The 23,532-nt window shown below is 41.3% G+C and overlaps 1 protein-coding gene across 34 annotated transcripts in view; it reads left to right on the top strand.

Annotated features, from left to right (window-relative positions):
- Nucleotides 1-23,532, top strand: part of BBX (BBX high mobility group box domain containing) — a 146,665-nt gene that overhangs the window by 24,925 nt on the left and 98,208 nt on the right. Inside the window, exon 1 of one of the 34 annotated variants that reach the window (XM_071757903.1) lies at nucleotides 9,754-9,887. The exons of the other annotated variants lie outside the window; for them this stretch is intronic. The gene's annotated coding sequence lies outside the window, so the exon portion shown is untranslated. Of the gene's footprint in view, nucleotides 1-9,753; nucleotides 9,888-23,532 lie in introns of those variants that run through there. 34 annotated transcript variants of the gene reach the window in all.

Below are 23,532 nucleotides of genomic sequence, written 5' to 3'. Positions count from 1 at the left end.
CTGTGTCTCTCCAGTGTAAGGATCTTCCAGAAAACCTTTGGTCTTCTCTATCTGGCAAGCTCTGTCTTTAAACATCTCAACTCTTCTGTTGATTTTACTTAATTCAGGGACAATTGGAGTTGTCCCATCCACCAGATCTCCTACCGAGGTGCTGAGTGTTTTTTCTTCTCCATAACCATGGCAATGCAGGGCATCACTGTCCCCTGGTAAATGCCCAACTCAGCTAGTGCATCCAACCCCACGAACAGGCAAAAATACACTGCCTGCTTGCTAACAAAACTAAGAGTTTCCTGCATGCCTCCCAAGTCTGATTTGCATTTGGATTTGAGGGATTTTGAGATCTCCAGGATTGGCTTTGCGGTACGCTGGGTCTTCTAAAGAAAATTTCTAAAGGTTTTTTGTTACCAACTTTTTTAGAAACACATTGTTAAAACGTGGCATTTTAATGTCCAACCTATAATCTCAAACCTTAAGGGTATGTCTACATTGTAGATTGCTGTTGTGTAGTTACCTGAATGTGTTTTCAGGAGGGTAGAACAAGTATCAGAAGTGGTTTGGTAGTGACAGCATGGAGCTCTGCATGCTAATTTTACTCGAATGGAATAAGGGCAAATGAGCTCACAGAGAGCTGGGCTGGACTGCTGTAATTTAGAGCTCCTTGTACTTGATTAGTTGGTTTAAATCAAGTTTCTGTGTCTTGGAGCACAGGGCTGTTGAAAGCATCTAGAGCCTTTGGGGCCGTCACTGGCGCTTGGTGCCATGTGCAGTGAGGGCACATCCTGGGCATTCCTGCAAGATGCAAAATTGGGTTAGGCTGCACTAGCAGCTCTTTCTGTACCAGCAAGTTGCAAATCCTGTTTATGGATTTCTTTTATAGCACTGAATGTTAAAACCAGTACTTTCCCTTGGGAAATTATTATTCAATTAACTTGGTATTTATTTTCATAGAAAGTTTTGTTGCTGAAAGCAAAAACTAGTTGGGGATAAGATCTGCTTAATAGGAGGCTTGTTCCTCCACTTTACAGGAGTGGGGGAAGCAAGGGAGGATAAGTGTATTGCCTTTGGTGCTCAGGGTAGAATTTTTCCTCTGCTTTTCTACCTCTTCTGTATGTCCTTGGGAATGGACGTGAAGTACAGAAATAAGTCAACACTGCAGCCAAGTTACCTGCATTCATCTAAAGTATCTAGTGTGTACCAGTCAATTTAGTGTCTGTTTAGTACTCATTGCTTAAGTAGATGAAGGTGGTCTTTTAGTGACTTGAAAGAAATCAGGTGTGTTCAAATTAAAAGAAGCTGCAGATGTGATAACTGACTAGTTAGTGCTCCAATTATTGGGCCAAGCCTTGTGGTATTACACCAGCATAATTCTCAAAGGCCGTATTTAACATTCTCTCCCATCCTCTTGGAGAAGAAGTTAAAAAACCCAAACAAACAGCAAACAAAACCCCAAACCAGAATAATCAATACAGCATTTAGGCTGCTGAAGATTTAAAGAAGCATCTGTTGACAGGGAATTATTCTGTCTGTGTAGTTCATACACCACATTGGTCTACAAGTGATGCAGTTACATTTACAACCCACCCCTTGACACCCAAGTCAGAAGATCAAGTTATAATAGTGGAATTCCTTCAATAAAAACATGAGCATTGGAGAAGATGTTGAACTTATCCAGGTGGCTTGTTATAGCAGCCTCTTTCTCCTAGAGGAGTGCACTTGCCCCTTCTCAGGTCTTCCAGCACCAAAGCTAGCAGTTGCTTTTGTTCTCCTTCCTTTTCCCAAGCCTTACCAGGCTGGGTTCCAGGTGGCAGCAGTGGTGGTCAGCTAGGTGAGAGACACAGGGAAAGAACCAATGATTCTTCTAAAGTTTAACAGCAGCAGCTGGAAGTTCTGCTGTCCCCATGGGCCCTGGTACCTTTCTGTGGCAGTTTAAAATGCATCAGTAGCAAAAGGAGCAATGGGTCAGCTCTGGAGCTGCTGCATTTCTCAGCTTGGGGTTTTCATGTAAAGAGCTGTTATTGTTAACCTATGTTTAACCTTAAGGAGTGCAGGACAGATACAGGAAGAAGAATTTGTGTTACTGGCAAGCCAGTGTTGTACCCCAGCACCCAGAGTGTTCATTGCTCTTCTGCATAGACCAAGAACATAGTGCGGCTCTTGAAAAAGTTGCATCCTTTGGTAGTGAGTGGCTTGGCTTAAGCCTTTTATTCCTGTCAGTTAAAAGCATAAAACTTGCTTCTGTATTACAGAAGGACAAATATGTTGTTACTGTCTTTATACTAATGTGAAGGTGTTAACACTAATCTGTGTTCATTGCATTCATGCTGGAGTGGCAGGAAGAGACCTGACCCTCTTCTATGATGTGCCACATATGTGTTTTAAGCTTGAGGGCAAGAAACCTGTATGGTTTTCCTTGATGAAGAGGTTTGCTGTGTTTATATGTGCATCAGTCAGTACTTTACATCGTGCATTGACTTTGGGTGGCTGAACATAGAATGTGAAAATGTTTGGATTTGGGGGGTTTCCTTAGGGAAGGTTGCATGTTTGAAGTAAAAATGTCGGTTTTGAATGTCGGTAATCTGTTTTGTGTTCTTTTATAGTAAAATGCACTGTTACATAATGGAAGCTTTTTTTAGCTTTAGAGTCCCACACAAACACTGAGGAGAAAACCACAGTGTCATATTTGGGTTTGATTGAATGAGAAAAATGACTCATTTAGTTTTAGATAGTATGCTGACAAAACAGAGAGAAACTCTTAGAGAAGATCATGTGATAGCCAGTGATTCACTCATCCAGCTTTGGTGTCAGGTCTTGGGGTTAGAGTGGACATGGTCATGAGAGACATTTCAGCAAATGTTTTGCTCTGGTGTACGAAACCCTGAGCAACTTTTACTACTGGAGATGAAATGATACTTTTTTTTTTCTTTTTTCAAAGCAAGTTTGCAGTTAGCCAAAGCTAACTATTGGTTTTGCAGCAGCACCTTGAGTTCAGTTTGTTTGCAGTCATTCAGAGGAAGTAGTTGTTGATAAAACAGAAGAGCAGCTAAAGATTGGATGACATCTGGGATTTTTATTTTACTTTGTGGATTTCCATGTTGGGTGGGTACTGTGTCAACATGGTGCTTTCTTGCTGGCTATCACCCCCCCCCCTCTTGTGTTTCCGGGGAGGAGTCCTCTGTCCTTGCTCACAGCTGCGATGGCCTTGGCTGGGGCCAGCTGTCCTTCTAGCAGCTCTGCTTCCCAGGGGTGGCTGTGCCAGGCCTGACTGTGGTCTGTGCTGGAGTATCCCTGTGGAGGGACAGGCATCCTGGGACAGGGTGAGGTGCCTGGTCCTTCTCTGCCAGAGGGCAAGGGTGGGAGGGGAAGCTGTGGGTTAAAATAGTGAAAGGATGGTTAAAGGTCAGGATGGGTTTGCTCTTGTGTAAAACTGAATGTGAAAGTTATTTCCCTGCTTGCTGCCCTGCTCGCTTTTCCAGAAAGCGTGTTTATGGAGGAAGATAAAATCTGGATATGCCAGGAATGGGGTGGCAGCCCACCTGCAGGGACTTCACATCTCCTCTGTGCTCATTCCCTCTCTTGCTTGGTGCTGCCACAGAGACTAATCTTATTTCTTGATGTGGCTTGCACAGCTGCCAGTTGTCCACAGATGTGGAAAAAACACTATTCTTTAAGTCACTTGCCTGTGTTCGGTCTTGCCCACTGTGTTCCCCAGCTTCTTCCCGTGACTGCAGTCTGTCAGATTTTTGGCCCTTAAGTCTGAAAGGAACAGATCATAGATCACACAGCATAAACCAAAGATAAACTCCGGAATTTTGGCAAATGTGGTACCAGTTGGACTAAGCTTCAAAATTCTGAGCTCTAATTCTAGTGCTGAAGTCTTATGTTACACTTGGTCATTGTCTTACTGTTAAAAGTGCCAGACTTGAGCTTTCAAATGTGCAAGCTAATACTGTAACCTAAAGAAAATCACAAGTCTATCCTGAATGCAGAACTCAGGGTGCTGTAGAGGTTTTCCATCATGAAAATAAAATATTTTTGTGTGTATCAAGATTTTAATTCAGTGAAGTACCTGGCAAAGGAAGTATGAAGCTGGAGGAAGTTGCTTTTTCTGAAGAAAAAAAATGACAATATTTGGCCCAAGCCCTAAAGGATTCTGTGAAAACAATTGCACATAATCTGAAGGAAATAATTCAAATAAATGGTTGTGTGTAGTGGCTGTTTCTAATTGGGCTTGATGTTTTATCACAGTTAGTTTTCCATTTAGGAGGGAAGATGGGAACTATAAAACTTGATTCAAATTAGCAGAGTGAAATAGCTTTTTTTGCAACTGCTCTTTGGACCTTTGTATCTCTTTTAATAATACGCTTACAGAATATTGTTGCAGTACATCCAGGAAAAAAACTGGGATGATCTAAAAAACAGAAGCATGTGTCTCTCTAATAAAGTGTTTCTGATAGGAGAATGAGAAAATACACAAGATTATACCAATGCAGTTTTCTTTTTGAAAGTCTGTTTTGCATTTTAATTTCATAAAGAACAGCTCTCATTATTCTTCAAACAAAAACTAGACAAAACCCTCCTAATCTTAAGAAATTTTGCTATTGGAAATGGGTTGGGGGTTTGTGCTACTGGCAATCTGTGATCTTACATCATGAGAAATAAACTTCTGCGTCTCTAAATTTGCCAGGATCTAGTTCTGGTAATAAAGCTAAAAAGGAGGGAAACATATTAGGATTTTATTCTGCCTCATTGTACGTAGTATCTGAGTGCCTTCCACCTATAGCAGAGAAGAACTGGGATTTAACTTCTCAGGATAACAGTGTGGGGGAGGGATAAGATGGAACAGCACGCTGCTTATGGTAGGATTTTTGGCTTGGGTACTTTACGCATTATTTATGTGTGACATTTGTACCTGAAGTTGTTCTGACACTTGTGATGGGTGGATGTGTGTAGCAGGTACTGGGGCAGTGGCTTCCCGGTGACAGAAAACCTGCTGTCGTGTGCGTGCTGTTAATGTGCTGCATAGCTCAGAAGTGTTTTCTGTGCCCAGGTGAAAATATTCAAGGCAACTTCTAAGAAACACTGAGATCTAGGAATTATTCAAATGGTGATTCTGCTATTTCTGAATACACAGATTGTTGATGGTGTTTTCTGGAATGTTTTATAAGTTTCTGTTGAGTGTTATAGTAGCTGTGTTGTATTGCAGTTATATAAGCACTGGACTGGGAGATTGTATCCATTTTGAGCTGAGTAGTGACTGTGTCTAGATTTAGTGATAAATATTGTATTTCTTCATGGGACTGGAATAAAATATGTATCTTCGGTGCACATTATAATTTATTGATATTGCTGCAAACTATGTGTATGTGAGCACAATTCTTTTGTGACTTCTATGCAAGGTAATTTTACAATAGGAGACTTAATATTGCAGAATTGAATGACTGAGGAATTGTTTTCACTGTCAGTGAAAACCAGGTTAAATTTTGGAGTATTTTAATTCTAGTCTCAAAATGTTTGTTTGTTTCATTGATTCTTTGGTTGTTGCTGTTATATTCTCTGCTGGTTAGCAGGAGGAAGCTTTCAATCATACAAGATCCATCAGTGTTACTTTTTCCCTTTTTAACTTCTTCCATCAGGTTTTCTCCATTTTGGTCAATTTCTTAGTGACTTGACAGCTCATGAAGTACCTGAATAGCAACCTAGGAGGGGTCATCCTGTCATATGAGTTCAGGCAAAGAGAGATGTACTGATGGGCTGAGTAAATTTGTGTTCAAAATCTTGGGCTGACTTTGTTTTTAAATAAATACAAAGACAGTTTGGTGGCTAATCTCCACTTGCCTTTATTGTAGGGGGTGGGAGGTCAGAAATTTTCACATATGAATGAATCTTGACAACTGTAGTTTAAGCAATATAGAACTTTTGAGTTAATTTTAAAACAGTTCAGAATAACTACTAGATTTGGAATTTCCTGGACTTCTAAGTATATATGAATGAGTTTAAAGTGTGTACACTTGTAGGTGCTTGCTGCTTCCCACTTCATGTCATCTTTCTATCTTGTCTAGTAGCTAAAGATTGATTATATATTAAATGATCCCTTTTCATGACCCTATTCAAGCTTTTAAAAAGTGTATCCTCCCTGTGGAGGGGAAAGAAAAAAGGAAAAAAAATTAAAAAAAAAAAAGCTGACAAATCAAAGTAGCAGGTTTTCAACTTTTTTTCTAAATTACTATAAAAACACTGAGAATTCTGTTGGTGATAAAAATGGCTGAAAAAAATAATGTAAGTCTACCGATGGTGGACTAATGTTCTTAGTTACTTTTGAAGATCTGTAGGAAATAAAGACTGCAGTGTAAAAACTGCTGATCTAGTGCTGTATGTGTACCCAAGTTGGAGACCTCTGGACAGGGTAATAATGTTCACCAGCAAAGATAGTGACAGCAGCCACTAACTGTTCAGTAGCATAAAGCACAACTGTTATACTTTGAGAGAATGGTTGCCTAATAATGACTTTAGCAGTCCTGCCCCTGAAATTCTGCAAACAGTAGGCTTTGATTGTAAAATGTGCTTGTTATTTTGATGACCTTAGTCGAGGGAACTTGAGAGGGGCAAAGAAGTAGAGAGTAATAACTTGAAGTACAAGCAGATGTTATGGTAGTTTCTTAAGGAAGTTTCTTGTGTAGAAAGGCAGGTTTATAGAAATTAAGATTTTTGTAGTGAAAGCAATACTTTAACTGGTGTCTCTCCAGCTTTTTCTGTGTATGACACCTTAAGGCTTAAGTCCCTTCAATAGTGAAAGACGCATAGAGGCGAAGATTTCAGAATATTTATAAAAATAGATTGCAAAATAAGTGATTGCAAGTTACTTTAAAACATATATAAGCATTTCAGTTGGTGACCAAGTCAAGATAGTGTAAATTAAAGAAGCGCATTTGCTGTTAAAGACGTGTTGCTGAAGTTACAGATGTGCCTTAAGTGTTTGGTTTTTTTTATTAGTCAATCTCATAAAATGGTAAATGATTTTTATTTACTAACTAAGAATACTTCTTTAAAGTGCTTCTGGTGTTCTCTAAGTTGATGGGTTAAATTGTCTGTGGGTGTCATCTCAGGAGTGCCAGAGATTGCCTTTCTGTATCTAGTTAAATACTCACTGCTGGTGTACGTGTGTACTTGAACTGAAGAAGCAGAGAGGAGAAGGAGGGTGGCACACTGTAGCAACAGCATCCCTGGCCAGTGTTTGTGAATACCAATTTGGATAGCAAGGGAAAACCAATACTCAGTGCTGTAAAATCTCTCTTCTGTAAAGCAAGTATGAAACAGCTTCTCTGAAATACAGGGAATAATCCTGGGATTAGAGGTGGTCTTGTGGACTCCTTTATCTCTGTTATGGTGGACTCCCATAACGTTAGATGCTGTACAGGTGTCAGGTTTGATTTGAAGAGAAGCCAGGCATTTATGTAACAGTAATTAAATCAGAAAAGGTTTGGGACTGTCTTTTGCTGCTTCTCTTGAAGTTGAGCTCTTCCTTATATCTTAACCTTGCTTGCTGTTGAGCCACGCACCACCTCGATATTCCAGACAGATTTTGGGGATTGTTGGTTTTAATAGTCACCAAATACATTCAGCTGGGTGTATAAATTACATTCCTACTTCTGATAATTCTGCCTTTAAATTGTATCTTAGTAAGGAAGCAGGTGTATGTCACTTCAGTGTTAGTATTGTTTCCTCAAAAAGAACAAACAAGTTCCTAGTGTAAAACTTGAGTGGCTCAATTACTCCGACAAAAAAGGATAATGTTGCCAAATTACACAGGCCTGAGCACTAAACAGCATTGAGATTAAGGTCGATAGGATCTGGTGTGTTGCAGGCCTGCCTGCATGCTGAGATTTAGGCCACCTTTAGTCTGCTAGTGGCTCTGCCAGCGTTGCTGCAAACACCTAAAGGTACTGACTGCTGCAGTGAGGCTTTGCATCCTCTCAGAGGGAGCTGATGACTCCATCAGAGTAGCTGTAGCTAGGGATGTGTGTCTGCATCAGTGACTTGTCTGCTCACAGCCTGAGGAGGTAATGTAACTGCAGTCACCAAAGGCAGGATGTTAATGGGGAAGGCTGAAGACAAAAGACGTGGGTCCCATCTGTCCACTTTTGCAAGTGAAGGCCATCCAGCTTTGCAGAGAGGTAGGGAAAGATGTGTGATGATGCCTTTAGCTCAGTCTGCCTTTGATTGGGGGCAGAATATAGGACATCCTTTGAAACAGTGTCAAAAAGTGAACAGGACACAGTGAGTTTCAAAGGAGTCATTAAATCCTTTGTTAAAAGTTGCCGGTTTACATAATCTCCTGTAGCAGGATTTTTCAAATGTGAGTTAAAGACATGCTACAGGTTCCTGTATTGAGCAGACAAGAGAAAATGCATGAAATAAGCGATAAAGGAAAAAATAAGTTGGCCGCCTCTCTCCTCTTTTTCCTTCTTCTGTCAGTACTAGTGCCGAGGACATCAGACAGCATTTTCAGAAGTGTAGGAACTTGGCTTGAACTCTTGTACTGTTTTGTTTGGTCCTCTGCCCCCTCTGTACCCGCCATTGCAAAGTGCCTGCAGATCTTGCCATGCGAAGCTAATGAGGCAAAACATTCGGACCTGAAAGAGAGCCAGACCATTGTCTAGGTAGGAATATTCTCCGTGGAAATCTACGTGGTCTCATTTAGAAGAACTGTGAATGCATAGAGATTGCCTGCTTTTTGCCTCGAGGTTATAGATCAGGTCCTGGCCGTGTGTGCAGGGAAGATCCATTGACGTGCTGTTTTCCACTACAGGTTTTAATTCTTCTCTGGAAACAACAGCTGATGGCTCCCATGGTAGTCAGCCCACCTTGCCTTGTGCTTTTTTGGCTTTACCTCGACACTTTGTTTTCCAAGCTCGCGTTTATTTAGGGTGTTAAACATCGGTCTGTTTTACGCTGGTTTTTGTAATGCTGTCTTAATGACGGCATTTTTATTTAATTAATTATTTATACCTCCATCAAGAGAAGTTAGTTAGGCACCAAACATGGCAGCCCCGTTTCTTTTAGACGACCCCCACCGTCGGTGGTTTTATTTTAAGTCGCAGGAAGAGTTAGTTCCCTCCAGCAGGGGAGAGCAGGTTCCTTGCATCCTTCTCCGCGCTCAGGACCCGTCGTTCCAGGCCGGCTCCGGGCTGGACGTGGGCTCAGCCGTACAGTACGGGTTGGGAGGGGGGGTTCTGCTGGAAAGGAGGGGTTGGGGACACCGGGAAGGTCTTGGATGGGGGGTGGGGGTGGGGGGGCTTGTGGCCGGTGGCGCAGGGCCGGTTACCTGCGCGCTGACGTCGGCCCGGGCGGACGAATTGGGGAGGCGGGGGGGGAAATAAGAAGGAAAGGGGGGAGAGCAGGTCCGTGTGTGTGTTTTGGGGCAGAGGAAAAGGGGAGTCTGTGAGGGGGTGTTGTTACCCGTAAGGCAGGTATTTCGGTCAGGCGGCGGTGCCGAGCTGTCACCGCGAGTCCCTGCGCCGCTGCTCCGCGCCCCGTCCGTGCGCCCGCCCCGCCCCGGCCCGGCCCTGCGCCCCGCGCCGCTGAGATCAGCTTCCTGCTCCTCCTGCTCCTCCGCACCGCGATACTCCTCCCCTGAAAGAGTTATTTTCATCGGTCTGGAGTTATTTTTTATTTTTTTTTTAATGGGTGGCTGCAGGCTTCTTTTTGTTTGTTTGTTTTTGCGTGGGTTTTTTTTTTCCTTCCTTCTGACAAGCGAGCACGCCGAGCTGGAAAAGCGGCATCGCGGTGATTTCGTTCTGTGGCAGCGAAGCAGAGCTGTGGGCAGAATGGTAGGCAGCTACACCGAAAACATTTCTGTGCCAGCTCTGTGACGGTGGAAAGCGAAGGAGGTGAGTGCCGCTTCCACGTCGTCGCGGAGTTGTTGGAGGTGGAACCAAGAGTCACGACCTGTGCTGGGCTCAATAACAAGAAATGAGCAATTACGTTGTTATGCTCTCTGGTTAGATGCTTGTGCTCCTACTAATACTGTAATGGAGTATACTCAGGAAATGATGGATTTCGTTGGAGCAGAGAACTGTAAGTCAATGAAAGTTTATAGTGGCTAAACTTGGTTTTCTTTTCATTGAAAAGTGTAGATGCACAGGGCACAAATATGGCCATTAAGGACAGAATATAAAGGTAAGGTTAACTCTAAACAGCTTACAATAGAAAAAATACTCTGATAGGTAGTTTCAGAACTTCCAGATAGATTGAATAATGCCAGAAAGAGACTTCCCAGTGATTTCACTGTAACTGTGGATCCAGAATAATGTGGTGTATGCGAGGGAATAACATGATTTTATAAAGTGTGGAAGTAATATATATACACCAAAATTCATATTTTCCTGTGTATAAACACAGAAAAAACAAAAAAGGAAAAAAAAAAAACCCACCAAAATTCTTCTTACAGTTTCTGAACATTCCACATCCCTCAGGATGGAAGCTAGGTTGGTTGAGCAAAAGCAGATTATTTGGAAGAATATCTCAATTGCAACAAGACAACAATTTGTGTAGAAATGTGTCTTCTTATGTTGTTGCCGTATTTTAAATTTTTAAAATTACTTTTATTAATGGAGTGAAGAATGTTGGTATCACAGTTTCACTAAGCAGCTCTCAGCTTTGTAAATAGGTGAGCATCATTCTCTGTATGCCTTCTAATGGACCTCTACAATCATTAATCCCTAACTGGTGGCAGGTTGCTACTTCCTTTGTGTTGTGGTATTGTTCTTTTGCTGCCTTCTCAATACTATCTGTTAATCAATTTAAGGGAACAATTTTGTTCATTCTGGCTTTTGTGTCCTTAGTGATTTTTCAGAGGACTCTAAATAAGAAGCCACTGAAAACATAAAGCTGTGGTGGGCCAGCAGGCTGTCGGATACTGTCCTCATGGCTACAGGGCACTGCTTCAGGTCTGAGCTGCTTCCCAGGTGACAAGAGACAACAGGAACAAATTAAGGATCTTGTTTGGGATCATGGGAGATCTGATGTGTCCCAAGCTCTGAGGCCTGACCAGAATTGAATGTGATTGTGATCCAGAGTGCTTTGAGTAGCTGTTTTTTGTGATGCCAAGTTGAATTTACTGGTTCTTCTACAAAATGAAACAAATTTAGCCTTTGATTAGTTGTGGGAGTGGGGGGTACTTCTCTTGCAGTGAAGTTCACCAGCAGCTGTGCTGAAGGTAGTTCGTGGGAAACTTCAGTTTCTAAGTTTGATGTGTTTTAATGGAAAATGAGAGTAGTATGGTAAATTAGAAACTGGGATTTGATTTGTGGTAGCATTTTTGGGTGTGACTTGGTGGAAATTAACACTGCTGCTCTTAATTGTTGGGCAAGTGTGTTTTCTGAAGAGTGTGTTGTATTACAGGGCCACAGTTACCGCTGGTAGTTTTACTGCTTTATAGGTAAATACTTAAGGTTCAAAAGAAAAATAACAAGCCACTTCTATTGCCCAGTTTGTGGTAGTGATAGAAGAGTACAATATAGGAAATAAAAACAAAACTTTCAGCCATGTATGGCCCTGCATCTTTTGTATTTAGTTACAGGTGCTGGTTATACTACATATAGTGGTGTTGCCTCCATGCAAACTGTAAATGCATTGCTGCTGAATCTACTTCTTGCCATATACCTGTGCTCAAGAAACTAACCCTGTGTTATGTCATTACTCTGAGGGATAAAACCAAATGTAAAGACTGATATGAACAGCACATAAAATATGTTAGAAAGGTGATGCATGCCTGTATGTTGATCCTAAAGATAATTCTAATGCTGATGTTTCCATGAGAAAAGCATGAGAAACATACTTAATCCTACAGATGCAAATGTCTTCCCAAGTATCCAAGTCTCATATGTCAAAGTTTTACTTGTGTTCTGCCAGCAGAGAGTGTGAACACAAGCATGATGTTAAGCATTAAGCATAACAGCTGCTGGACTTCTGTGCTGTTTTTCTCATTTTGTACTTATTTTGAAAATTTCTGATTGATCAGAAGCCACTGCAAGAAGTCTAACCTGTATCAGCAGAATCAAGGTTTCCTGCTGATTTGCTGCTGACAGCTAGGGTCAAGGCATTTGCTACTTCTCTGTCACACCTTGGCAACCTGGCTGTCTGTTAACTTGTGGCAATTCTAAAATTTATTTTGGAGTGCTCTGGAGGGAGATGGGAAGTACTGTGTACAAGTTGGATCCTTCCTTGTTGGAGAGATCACAAGGTTATTAATAAGTACTCTCTATTTGTAGGCATGAAGGGTATGGCTCCCAGAGTCTTTTTTCACCTTCAGTTCATTACATGTGTAATTCTGACCCCATCTTCAATATAGACAGAAGATAAAATATATTGTTTGAACTACAGCTCTCAGACAAAGGAGTAAGATTTCTTCAACAGAAGTAGTAATGAAGCACCATGTTAAATGGCAGCCCTGCCACAGAAAGAATCAGTCCCAGCCTCAGACACTTTCATCCTACCCCATGGGGTCATGCTAGTGTTTTTGCAGTTGTGTAGTGAACTGGACTGACCATAGGTAAAAATTAATGTTTTTTATTAGCTTAACTTCTGTCCAAGGATAGAACTGACCATTGGGTGGATCATATATTGTGTCATGAATCAGATCAGAGAACTGAACAGCTTCCGTGGCCCAAAAATGTAGTCCAGGAATGTGATGAATAGAAGAAGGACAAGGGACAGGACTGCTTTTGGCTTCAGAACTGGCTTATGCTATCTTACTACTCATCAAAATAGAGCCTTAAGGGCAGGCTAAGTAAAATGCAAGAAAAGGAGGATGTCTCTCCAGAAATAGACCACTATTGTCAATATTTCTTCTACTGGGGACATAAGCATCTTTTAAATGTAATTTTGCAGTCTGGGTAGTTTCCAGTCCAGATAGCATCAGTTAGCTACTGATGCTGAAGATAACATGTCTTAATTGGGAGGTTGCTTTTATCTTTCTCCTGTGATCCTTTCTGAAGTAGGTGCTTCCTTGCATAGCTTTCCTTTGTGTGACCCAGCATAGCGTGCTACATGTCAGGCTATTCTTAAAAGTTGCATGGGACTTTCAGTGAGTGTATTTGGTAAGTGGTTTTAGGAAGGTAGCTCCATCTAGATGCAGAATAGCAGCTTACTACAGATTCAAAGTGCTGGTTAAATCTAAGTCCAGAGCTGGTGCTGTAAATGTTCATATGATCAGTTACTCGGAGATTTTGGCTAGTGGCAGAGAAGGTACCTTCTCTTCCAGTGGCTTGTAAGAAGAGTATGTATCTGTGACCAGTATTGTAGTACTTTTTTTATTTGTTTTTTTTAAATAGCAGGGTTATTATTGCTGCTTCAGTGCGATTTGTGGAATTCGAGAAATATTTGTTAGTGGTTTAAAAGCTTTAGTTATGTGTGTTAGGTGCTGGCAAAAAGCAGGGATAAATATTTCTACATTAGTTCCCTGGGGCTGTGTTTTGGCTACAGTAGTAGAATGGTACATCCCAAGGTAAAGATCCTGTTTTGAGATGTGATAATGTGCATTTGTTCAGGGCCTTGTTACCCTCTGTGAGACTGTCCAAGTACAGAAATTCGTGCTAGTGGATTTTGACAAGGGATTACAGGATTGATGTTTGCTTTGCTTGGAAGTTGTTCAGATAGTGAAACAGTTGAAAATACCATCTCTACTATTCCTCTTAGCAACCAAAGTAAACTGAAAACCTATAGCAAAATGTGGCACATTGGCTCTCCAGATTTTTTGGGTAACACTTTTAGAGTACAAAAAGATACTGTTGAATGAAAACTTTTTACAAAACAAAGCTGTATTGGTGGGAAAGGAACAAATGGCGTGATAGATTCAGGATGAGAAAAAAAAAAATCACCTTACTTAAATGTTTCTATCAAGCTTGCACAGCACAAAATTCAGTTGGCTTTTATAAAGCCAGAAGGATTGAAAGAACTACCTAGAATCCCAAGCACAAAAAAAAAAAAAAAAAAAAAAAAAAAAAAAAAAAAAATTGGCAGTTTGGTTTTATTATATCTTTCTTTTGGAGGGAAAAACAAATGTCTGTCCTCTTCCTGTAAGTGGAGAAGCTAGTTAATGAGAGAAAATCCAAGAATAATGCTTTCTTTATTAGGCAAATTGTACCAAAATACACGGGACCCGGCACATCAGGGGTTTATGCAGCTGGGTCATGACCATGGTTCTATAAGTACACAGCTTCTGCTGGTGAGGAGATGGAGTTACTGCACCTGTTGCAGCACCTTCTAATAGTGTTGTAGATGCACTCCTTGTGGACATCCTGTAATGGCAGCAATGTCCTCCACGGACTTCTGTCCAAGATGGTACTGAGTGAGCTTCACTGGGAAGCATAATCACAGCTGGGAAGGAGGTGGTGCCTTGGAACAGAGTCTCCTCTCATGGCCAGCTAACCCGAGTTGAAACCTTGGCACTGTCTGAGGTTTCTCAGATGTAAAATTCAAGTATGGCAGAATGTGTCTTTTGTAATGGAGGCTAGTGTTTCGCAGGGAGTACCCTTTTATTTTTTTTGGTTTTTTTTTTTTTTCAAAAGTAGTCCCAAAAGATGCTACTGCAAAAACTTGTGCATTTTATCTAAAAGTGAACAGAATCCACTGCAGAGTAAAGTTACTCAAAATGAATGCCTCCCCTTTCATCTGCTACATGACTGCTGTAAGGTAAAGTGGGTTTTATGATATCAGGAGGCTAAAATATTTTCAAGTTGGCAGGATATCTTCATGCAGATGTTCAAGCAAAATGTTTGTTTCCCAAACCAATTCAAAAGTGAAACTGTAAAGAGAAGTGAAAATGGCGGCACTTTTCCTTTTTCCAGCTGGCTACACAAATGTATTTTTAAAATTTATAGTAATAGTAATGTAGCTGTAAGTGTTCCATACTTTGCTGAACTACTTTCTTTTTGTGACAGGTGGTGCCACTTGAAGCCTGCTACTCTATGGAGTAAGTCAGAAGTAGGAGTTGGGTATTTAAACACTTGAAAGTTCCTTGGGTAAAACTGCAAGCAAACTCCAAGTGGGCTTATGAAAAAATCTCAGTCAGAAGTAATACCTCCCATGCTGGTGGTACTTAACGAAGCAGGTTCTTGTTAGTCAGGACCAGTAGGGAGTTGCTATATCTGTTTCCACCCCTGTCAAGGCTGCAAGAAGGCAACCAGCTAGCCAGGCCCCATCTGAAAAAGACCATGACACACTCCTAACATTAAACTGAGGTCTTCCCATCTGTCTTGTTCATGGTTTATTCAGAAAAATCAAGCAAATAAGTCTGTGGCAGAGGATTTCAGAATCAGATGCTGGGTTGTCACTGAATGTCTGACTGATTCTCTGGTAGGTTCCACTAGAGCTTTGAATTCCAAATTTCCATGTGGAAGTGTTCACTGCAGATATGGATGTCTGCTCTCTGGTGGACCTCTTGTGAGATGAGGAATCCAAACTGCTGCATCAGTAAAGTGGTGATTAGGCAGAGGAAAAAGAGGTACTTTCCAGCTGAGCTTTCAAAATAAGTGAATATATTTTAAATATTATCAGCAATTTACACTGTTGCTTCTGATTAAATTTCCTGCAGTATGGGTTGACAGATGCACATAAAAGCAGATAAATCTTTTGCTCCTGGCACTTCTGAGAGGTATTTCAGTTTGTCGTGCAGGTCAGCAAGCTGAGGAAGATAGGAGGGCAAGGCCCTTAGAGAAAAGCATCTTCAGTTGACAGATACTGCTTAGCTGATTACAGCTGAGTAAGGTGCAAAGAGGGGCTGTGTTGAGATGCTTAGGCTTCAGTCAGTGATGGGTTTGTGTGAAGGTGATGAGCCTCCTTTAATTGTACCTGGAATGAATTCTGTAAAATTGTGCCATCTCTGGAAGGTGATTATAATACTCCCCTTAGTGAAACAGATGTTGGTGGGTGGGGGTTAGCAGCTGCCCAGCTAACCAAAGCTCGTAAGTAGTCTGTGATAAGACCTTTAGGAAAGACAAATTATGGCTGTCTTCTGGGGTAATAGGAGTCTGATAAATATAATAAAGCTTTTATCAAAAGGAAGCCTGTCAACCCTGGTATTTGCAGCACTGACAAAAAGCACACACACACTTTGGCTGATTTGTGTATTAAGAAGTAGTAAAAGCTCCAGAAGGAGCTTCACATGTTGATTTCTGTGCACAAAGGTGGGTAGGTACTTGAGTGGCTGTGGTATTTTGCTATTTCTTGTCCTTTTATTCTACTCTGCCACTATTTTTTTTTTCCCTGCATGGCTGCTTTGTAAAACAGCCTACTTTGTGGTCTTCGTTTTTATCTTCCGTGTACCTGCAAAAAAGTATTAATAGATATATACTCACAAACACATGTCTGTATGTATACATATGTGTATATACATATGTGTGTAATACCCAAACTGTGTGCATCTTTCTTGTAATATCAGGATGAAGTGGGCCTGAGTGACTGTTACTACTCCAAAATCACTCTTTCCACTTCACAGAAAGTATGGTGTGAGGCAGGACAGTGGGACTTGGCCTAGCACAGTATAAGTCAGTAGATCTCTACTACTGTCAACTACTCATCTTACTGGTGAAATTTTTGGCATGCTGTTTTAGATCAGCAGTAAACATGCTCTTATTGTTCTTTCCAGAGAGGATATTGCATACATAAGTAAAATTAAGAAATAAAATTAGAATGGGATAAATTTGGCTGAAAGTCTTAAGGGAAAAGTAGGCTTACCCTTTATATGATGTTGGGCAGGTAATGCTTCAGACTATTAATTTTTTTTTTATTGATAATACAAATTAGGCCTGTTAAAAAGCTAGAAAAAACGGATCTAGGTTGTGCTTGTGGAAACCTCATAATGCTGTTTGCTGTCTTCCAGACATGGAAGTCCATGACTGGGCCCCTGAGCAGTGAGTGGCAAGAAACAGCTCTTTGCAGTTTACTGACCTAAAAAGGTAGTGTGTCTCCCACCTTACAGAAATAAATGTGCTTTAGAGCCAGTCTTTCTCCAGGTCCTGTATGTAAGGCAGATCTGACCAGCACTTAATTTTATAGACCCATGAACAAGGAAGGTGGAGGTGTTGTCTGCTGAGATCAGAGGGCAGCTGAGCTAAATGCAAGCTTTAAACATCACTTAGCTGCTGCTCATGCTACACCACTGTGTCCAGTTCTGGAGACCCTGACATAAGAAGGACACGGAGCTCCTGGAACGTGTCCAGAGGAGAGCCACAAAAATGATCAGAGGGCTGGAGCACCTCCCCTATGAAGCCAGGCTGAGAAAGTTGGGGTTGTTCAGCCCAAGGAGAAAAGGAGGCTCTGAGGTGACCCTATAGGAGCTTTCCAATACCTGAAGGGGGCCCACAAGAAAGCTGGGGTAGGGCTTTTCACATGGGTGTGTAGTGAGAGGACAAAGGGAAATAGTTTAAAACTTGAAGGGGGAACATTTAGGCTAAACATTAGGAAGAAATTCTTTCCTATCAGGGTGGTGAGACACTGGAATAAGTTGGCCAGAGAAGTTGTGGCTGCCCTGTCCCTGGCAGTGTCCAGGACCAGGTTGGATGGGGCCTTGAGCAACCTGATCTAGTGGGGTGATCCCTGCCCATGCAGTGGGGTTGGAACTGGATGATCTTTGAGGTCCCTTCCAACCCTAGCCATTTTATGATTCTATGATTTTGAAAGAACTTTCTGTATTTATCTCTGACAGTAAGGTTTGCAAGGCCTTTTTTTTTTTTTTTTTTTTTCCAGCTGTTGATATAGTTGTGGTACCACAATTTTCCACCTTCAACAGCACCCATAAATAAAAGCTCCTTAACAATACCGTAATGATAATTTGCATTTTTATAGTAATTTTCACCTGGATTACCCAAATGGTTTATAGGATTGATGAAGACACTTAGGTGACATCTTTCTGACTGGGGTAATTGAAAGTGATAGAAACTCTTGAGTCACAGGGAGATTGAGTATGAATTTAAGCAAGTGTTCTGGCTTGTCCATGAGAGGTCCAAAGATACTGTAGTTCCAGATTTCTTGGCAGTCAGCCGGGAGGCTACTCTTGCAAAGATTAAGTTAAATTAAACTACTTAGGTAGAATCATAGAACTCACTGGTTTGAAGGGGACCTTTAAAGGCTGTCTAGACCAACCCCCTGCGGTGAGCAGGGGCATCTTTAGCTAGATTAGGCTGCTCAGAGCCCTGTCAAGTCTGACCTTAAATGTCACCAGGAACAGGGCCTCTACCAGCTCTCTGGATAACCTGTTCCAGTGTTTCACCACCATGATAGTAAAGAACTTTTTCCTGATGTCCCATCTAAATCTACCCTCTTCCAGTTTCAAACTGTTCCCCTTTTGTCCTATCATGACATGCTCTTGTAAAAAGTCCCTCCCCAGCTTTCTTGTAGGCCCTTTTCAGGTGCTGAATGCTACTGTAAGGTCTCCTTGGAGTCTTCTCCTCTCCAGGCTGAACAGCCCCAGCTCTCTCAGCCTGCCTTCATTGGAGGGGTGCTCCAGCCCTCTGGCCATTTTTTGTGGCCGTCTTCTGGACTTGCTGCAACAGCTCCATGTCTTTCCCGGGTTGGGGGCCCCAGAACTGGACACAGAACTCCAGGTTGGGTCTCACAAGAGCAGAGGGGCAGAATCACCTCTCTGGATCTGCTGGCCATTCTTCCTTTGATGCCAGGATGTGCTGGGCCGTCTGGGCTGTGAGTCTGCATTGTTGGCTCACATCCAGCTTTTCATCCACCAGTACCCTCAAGTCCTTTTCAGCAGGGCTGCTCTCTGTCATTTTATCTCCCAGTTCATATTGATAATAGGGAATTCCCCTACAAGTGCTGGACCTTGCACTTGGCTTTGGTTCATGTGTGCCCACTTCTCCAGCTTGTCCTGGTCCCTCTGGTATGTTGACTCCACCAGGCAGCTTGGTGTCATCTGCAGGCTTGCTGAGGGTGCACACAATCCCACTGTCTGTATTACTGGTGGAGGTGTTAAAGAGCACTGGTCCCAGTATGGACCCCTGAGGGACACCACTTGTCATCCATCTCTGTCTGGACATTGAGCTGTTGACCACTACCTTCTAGGTGTACCCATCCAACCAATTCCTTATGCACTGAACAGTCCACCTAGGAAATCCGTATCTTTCCAACTTAGAGAGAAGGATGTTATGGAGACCACAACATGCAGAAGTCCAGGTAGATGACATCCAGGTTGTGTGTGTGGGTATTAGAAAACTGGGAAGGGGGGGGGTGTGGGATATTTGATACCGAATACTCACTTTATTAGATTCACTTCTGAGCAACCATGCAAACATTTAAAAAGTAAAGATGTAAGTCTCTAATCTGTGAAGGCAGAGTAGCAACACTTTTTTTTTCTGCAGCCTGGCATTAGTGTTACAGCAAAGTGACACTTTGGAGAAAGAAACTTTGGACAGTCTTGTTCTTGGTCTCACGCCTGGAGTTCAGTCACTTAACAGGTGACACAAATTAACACAGTAACAAAATTTGATCAAAATCCAAGGTTGTTTTAAACTAAGGTGTTTATGTGAAAAATCGGTACTGCTTTTTCACTTTTTTATTTCTAATATAGCTGAAATATCCATCCATCTGAGGGGTGAATGTTTGAGCTTTTCAGGTAAAATGATACTGCCTTAGATTTCTGGATCTCAACTGAGTGGAGGTGTTGAACAGAGACCTGATAAACCATTACAGATTTTTATGAATCCTGAACAGATTCTGATAGATAATAATACTGTTTATTTCAAGTGTTTATTAAACATATTATGGTTCTTACTGAGTTTTGCATGTTATTAGACAGATGGTTCTTCTATGACCAAGTTACATTGCTTAAATACTTAGCTATTTTGGCCAAACCTACACAGCAAGTTTGTGGTGGAGGAAGCGTGGAAACTGAGTCAAATGAGTTACCTTGCTCTGCTGCTGCTTTGCTCTCTTAATTGGTGGACAGGACTGGCACTTGAGCTGGTGCTTTGCATGTGTAGTGATGTTATTCAGAATCTCTCTTTTCCTGCCCCTGAAGAGGAACAGGGAGCTACATACGGGTTGGAAACAACACAGCCATGTCTACTCCAAAGCATGTTTAAGGACAGAACTTATTTGGCCTTGACTTGGGCCAGAAGTTGGAAGCTAGTGCTTAGTGATAAAAAAACACTAACACAGAACATCATGAACCTGGCTGCCAGCACAGTACAGTGGTTCAGATACTGGACCTTCATCTGAAGCCCTAGCAGCAGGACTCTTGTCAGCGCTGCATGTGTTGCAAGGGTTCAAAAAAATCTTGTGTTTTGCACTGAGAGCTGGACCACAGAAGCTGGTGGGGCTGCAGGAATTATCTGTGGCCACTAGATGACTCCTCCAGCCTTCTGGCAGGTAAACTCTGAGCTGAAAAACCCGAAAAGGAGAGGGCTGTTCTTGGTCCACACTGAATGGGATGCACAAAAACAAACAGGTTATTTATCTTGCTACTGAAGGAAGTGTTCATGTGGTTTTAGTTTAAGTTGAAGTAGTTACAGGTTAATATAACTCTACAAATTACTATTTTGGGAGTTTTGTTGATCTCTGCTTCAAAAGCCTTTTCAAAGCAAAGGTCAAGACCTCCTTAAGATCAGGGTGGATTTACTGAGGCAATGAAGACATGAAGAAGGTAATTTTACAAGTGTATTGCAACAAGTTGTAACAACAAGTGATACCTGGTTTTGTGTTACAACTCTTATTTTGCAAGCTTTGAGAAAAGAAAAAGAGAACACAGGAAAAACTTTATGCACGCCAGCAGCAACATGAGGCTGTCTGCATCTTGTAGATGGATGAATGAATCCTGTTAGGCTGGAAAAAAAATCGAGACTGTATTGAAATTAAGGTCCAGCACAAATTTCCACAAACTCTGTACAGATTTCACTGTGTACTCAGAGGGTCCTCTCACCCTATGATGTTCAGGATCAAATAAGCTTCCTGTCATTTAAAACTTGCAGTTTTATAAACATGTATTTGCCTACGACTGTACTAAGCATGCAGTCACTTTATCAAGGTAGTTAAATGATGAGGTGGTACCATTTTTGCTCCTTGTGTTTCTCTGACATCCATTTCAATGTTTGAGATGTAATAACGAATCATTAGTTCCTACTAAATATGATTATTTCCTGATCCAACATATATGTTGGATAAAATAATAGTGCATGTAGTTGATAATACTTATTTTTTCAAAATTGTTTTTGTCAGTCAGAAATGCTGTAGAGATGAGGATTGGCTTGATTTGTGAAGATCTAAATTATTCAGAGAAGTGGTAACATTTAGGTCTTCCAGTGCTCATGGTAAGCATGGTGCTAGTCCTCTTTTTAACCTAAACACACATTAAGAATGTATATCTGCTTTCAAGTAAGAGCTGGGTGTACTATTCTGCTTCAGTCATGTTTGGAAGTTTTCCTCAGCTAAAGTTTTCCCTTTTCTCTGTCAAACACTTTTGGTAAATCCAAACCCCCTTCTGAAATAACTTTTCAAAAAATGCAGTTCTGTATTAAGTTGAATCTTCCCAAACCAGGACTAGAATTTTCTTGACCCAAACTTGTGTCCCTTTTGAGGCTTATGTTTATCCAGTGGTATGTTGGGGTTTAGTTCTTTGTGACACATCCAAAGACATGATAAAAAGCAGCTGTTACATGGGGTTTTCAGTTACTTTCTATTTATACATGTAGGAGGTGTGTGTAATTCAGTTCTTTATATATATATGCAAATATGCCCTGCCACTTGCTTATTCTCTCACTTTCAAAATATGCATGCCTAGACATCCTTTCCTTTCTTCCAACTTTATTTTCTGCTCCAAGACCTCATACTTGGGGATTTTTAAGTTTAAAAACCATTGTACAGTCATTTCTTACTAGTCTACTGCATGGCCCGTAATTTAAAACTAGACTAATGATTTGTAAATGAAGCATGACAAAACTGATGGGAAGTACCAAATTAAGGAAACTGGCTTTTGGCATTTGCTTAAATAATTTCCGTCCTTGTTGCTGCTGCTTCATTATTTTATTTGTTACGCTGAATTTTCTGTTTAACTTGCTTTCTGAGATTTTGTATTTATTTTATCTGTTTAGTTAAAAGCCATAGTTCTAAGGGCATCCCTTGGTTTGGTTGAAAGGTCAAGGTAGAAAGTTTAGGGTCAAGGCTAGGGAGGAACCTGATCAGCATTGATTCAAACTTAGTTTGGGTGAATTACTTGTGGCAAGAGAAATAAGATTGTGCTGTGGCATGTTAGTATCAGGCTAGTAAATGAAAAACAAAAAAAAAGGAAAGAAAAAAAACCAAAACAACCCTAATCATGTAGTTCCCATTAACTTAAGATTTTTAAAAGTGTTTAATGTATGATTTATCTACTTTTCCTTCTGCTGTCAATGATAGTTGTAGATACGAATAGAAGGCAGCCTGGATCAAAGTGAGGTGAATGAGCTGAATTAGAAATTTGCTGTGCTTGAACTGATCTGACAGTGGAACTGACACGAGTGGCTTAATTTTCTTTAGAACTGTACCTGTGTGCTGGTCCTGTCCCCCCAGCCTCTTGTTGTATTCCTGGGCCCCGAGTGCTGGGATGTGCTGTGAGGGCATTTCAGGCATTAGTTGGGCTGTTGCAGCAGTCAGGAGCCCAAGTGAGGGCAGTGTATTTTATGTCCAACTTTCTCTCTTGGGTGTCTGAATTGAACCAAACAGCAGTACTGACAGCAGCAGGGAAAGGATGAGCAAGGTGCTGTGGTCCCTCTGCAGACCTCTACCTCCCAGGGCTGTGTGCTTGCCTGCTCCTTGGTTCATTGACTGTCTGGTGGTAGAATATTTTGTTTCCCCAGCCCCTTACTATAGTAAATTTTTGGAATGGTAAGTTAGTGTATTTTGTAATGTTATGAAATGACCTAGGGGAAGAAGGAGTACTGGGAATGGTTGAGCCCAGGCAGATAAAGAGGGTTTCAGTGTGTTTACTTAGAAAGAAACACACAGAACTAACTCATTCAGAGTCTGAGAAACTTCTGAGTGAAAGGGAGAATTTAGTGTGAGACAGGGTTGTGCAGCAGCTTCGTTTACCCAAGTTACTGGATTTAAGATTACGAAGTAAAGATTCATGTACTTGTTACTTGCAACAGTTCTCCTCTCTAATACAAGCATTTGATTATGAAAACTTAATTTTAAACTTGAAATCCTCTTGAGGACCGTGCAGAAGTTTTGAAGAAGTTTCCTTTTCCTTTTATGTATTGGATTAGATAACTGTAAACTGAATGTCTTAAAACAAGAGCTCATAAAGCTTTTTATTGGTCCTGCAATACCCCAGGGTGTTTTCATGCCTTAACCTTGTATTTAGGAAAAAGGTCTGTAGCAATATTACTGTCAGGTGAAGCGCAGGTAACGTTTTGCTAGTGCTTTCATGAGGTTTCTGACCACTGGAGTCATTCCCAGTGTTGGTTTTAGAAGTCAAGTTTGGTTTCCTAGTGCCAATATTGACACAGTTCTGAGACGGGTGTATTTAGCGTTCATTCTGAAGAGGGCATG

This window comes from Heliangelus exortis, chromosome 1 (genome assembly GCF_036169615.1).
Source record: "Heliangelus exortis chromosome 1, bHelExo1.hap1, whole genome shotgun sequence".
In the NCBI taxonomy this organism is placed as follows: Eukaryota; Metazoa; Chordata; class Aves; order Apodiformes; family Trochilidae; genus Heliangelus; species Heliangelus exortis.
This window is presented reverse-complemented; position numbering and strand designations above follow the sequence as displayed.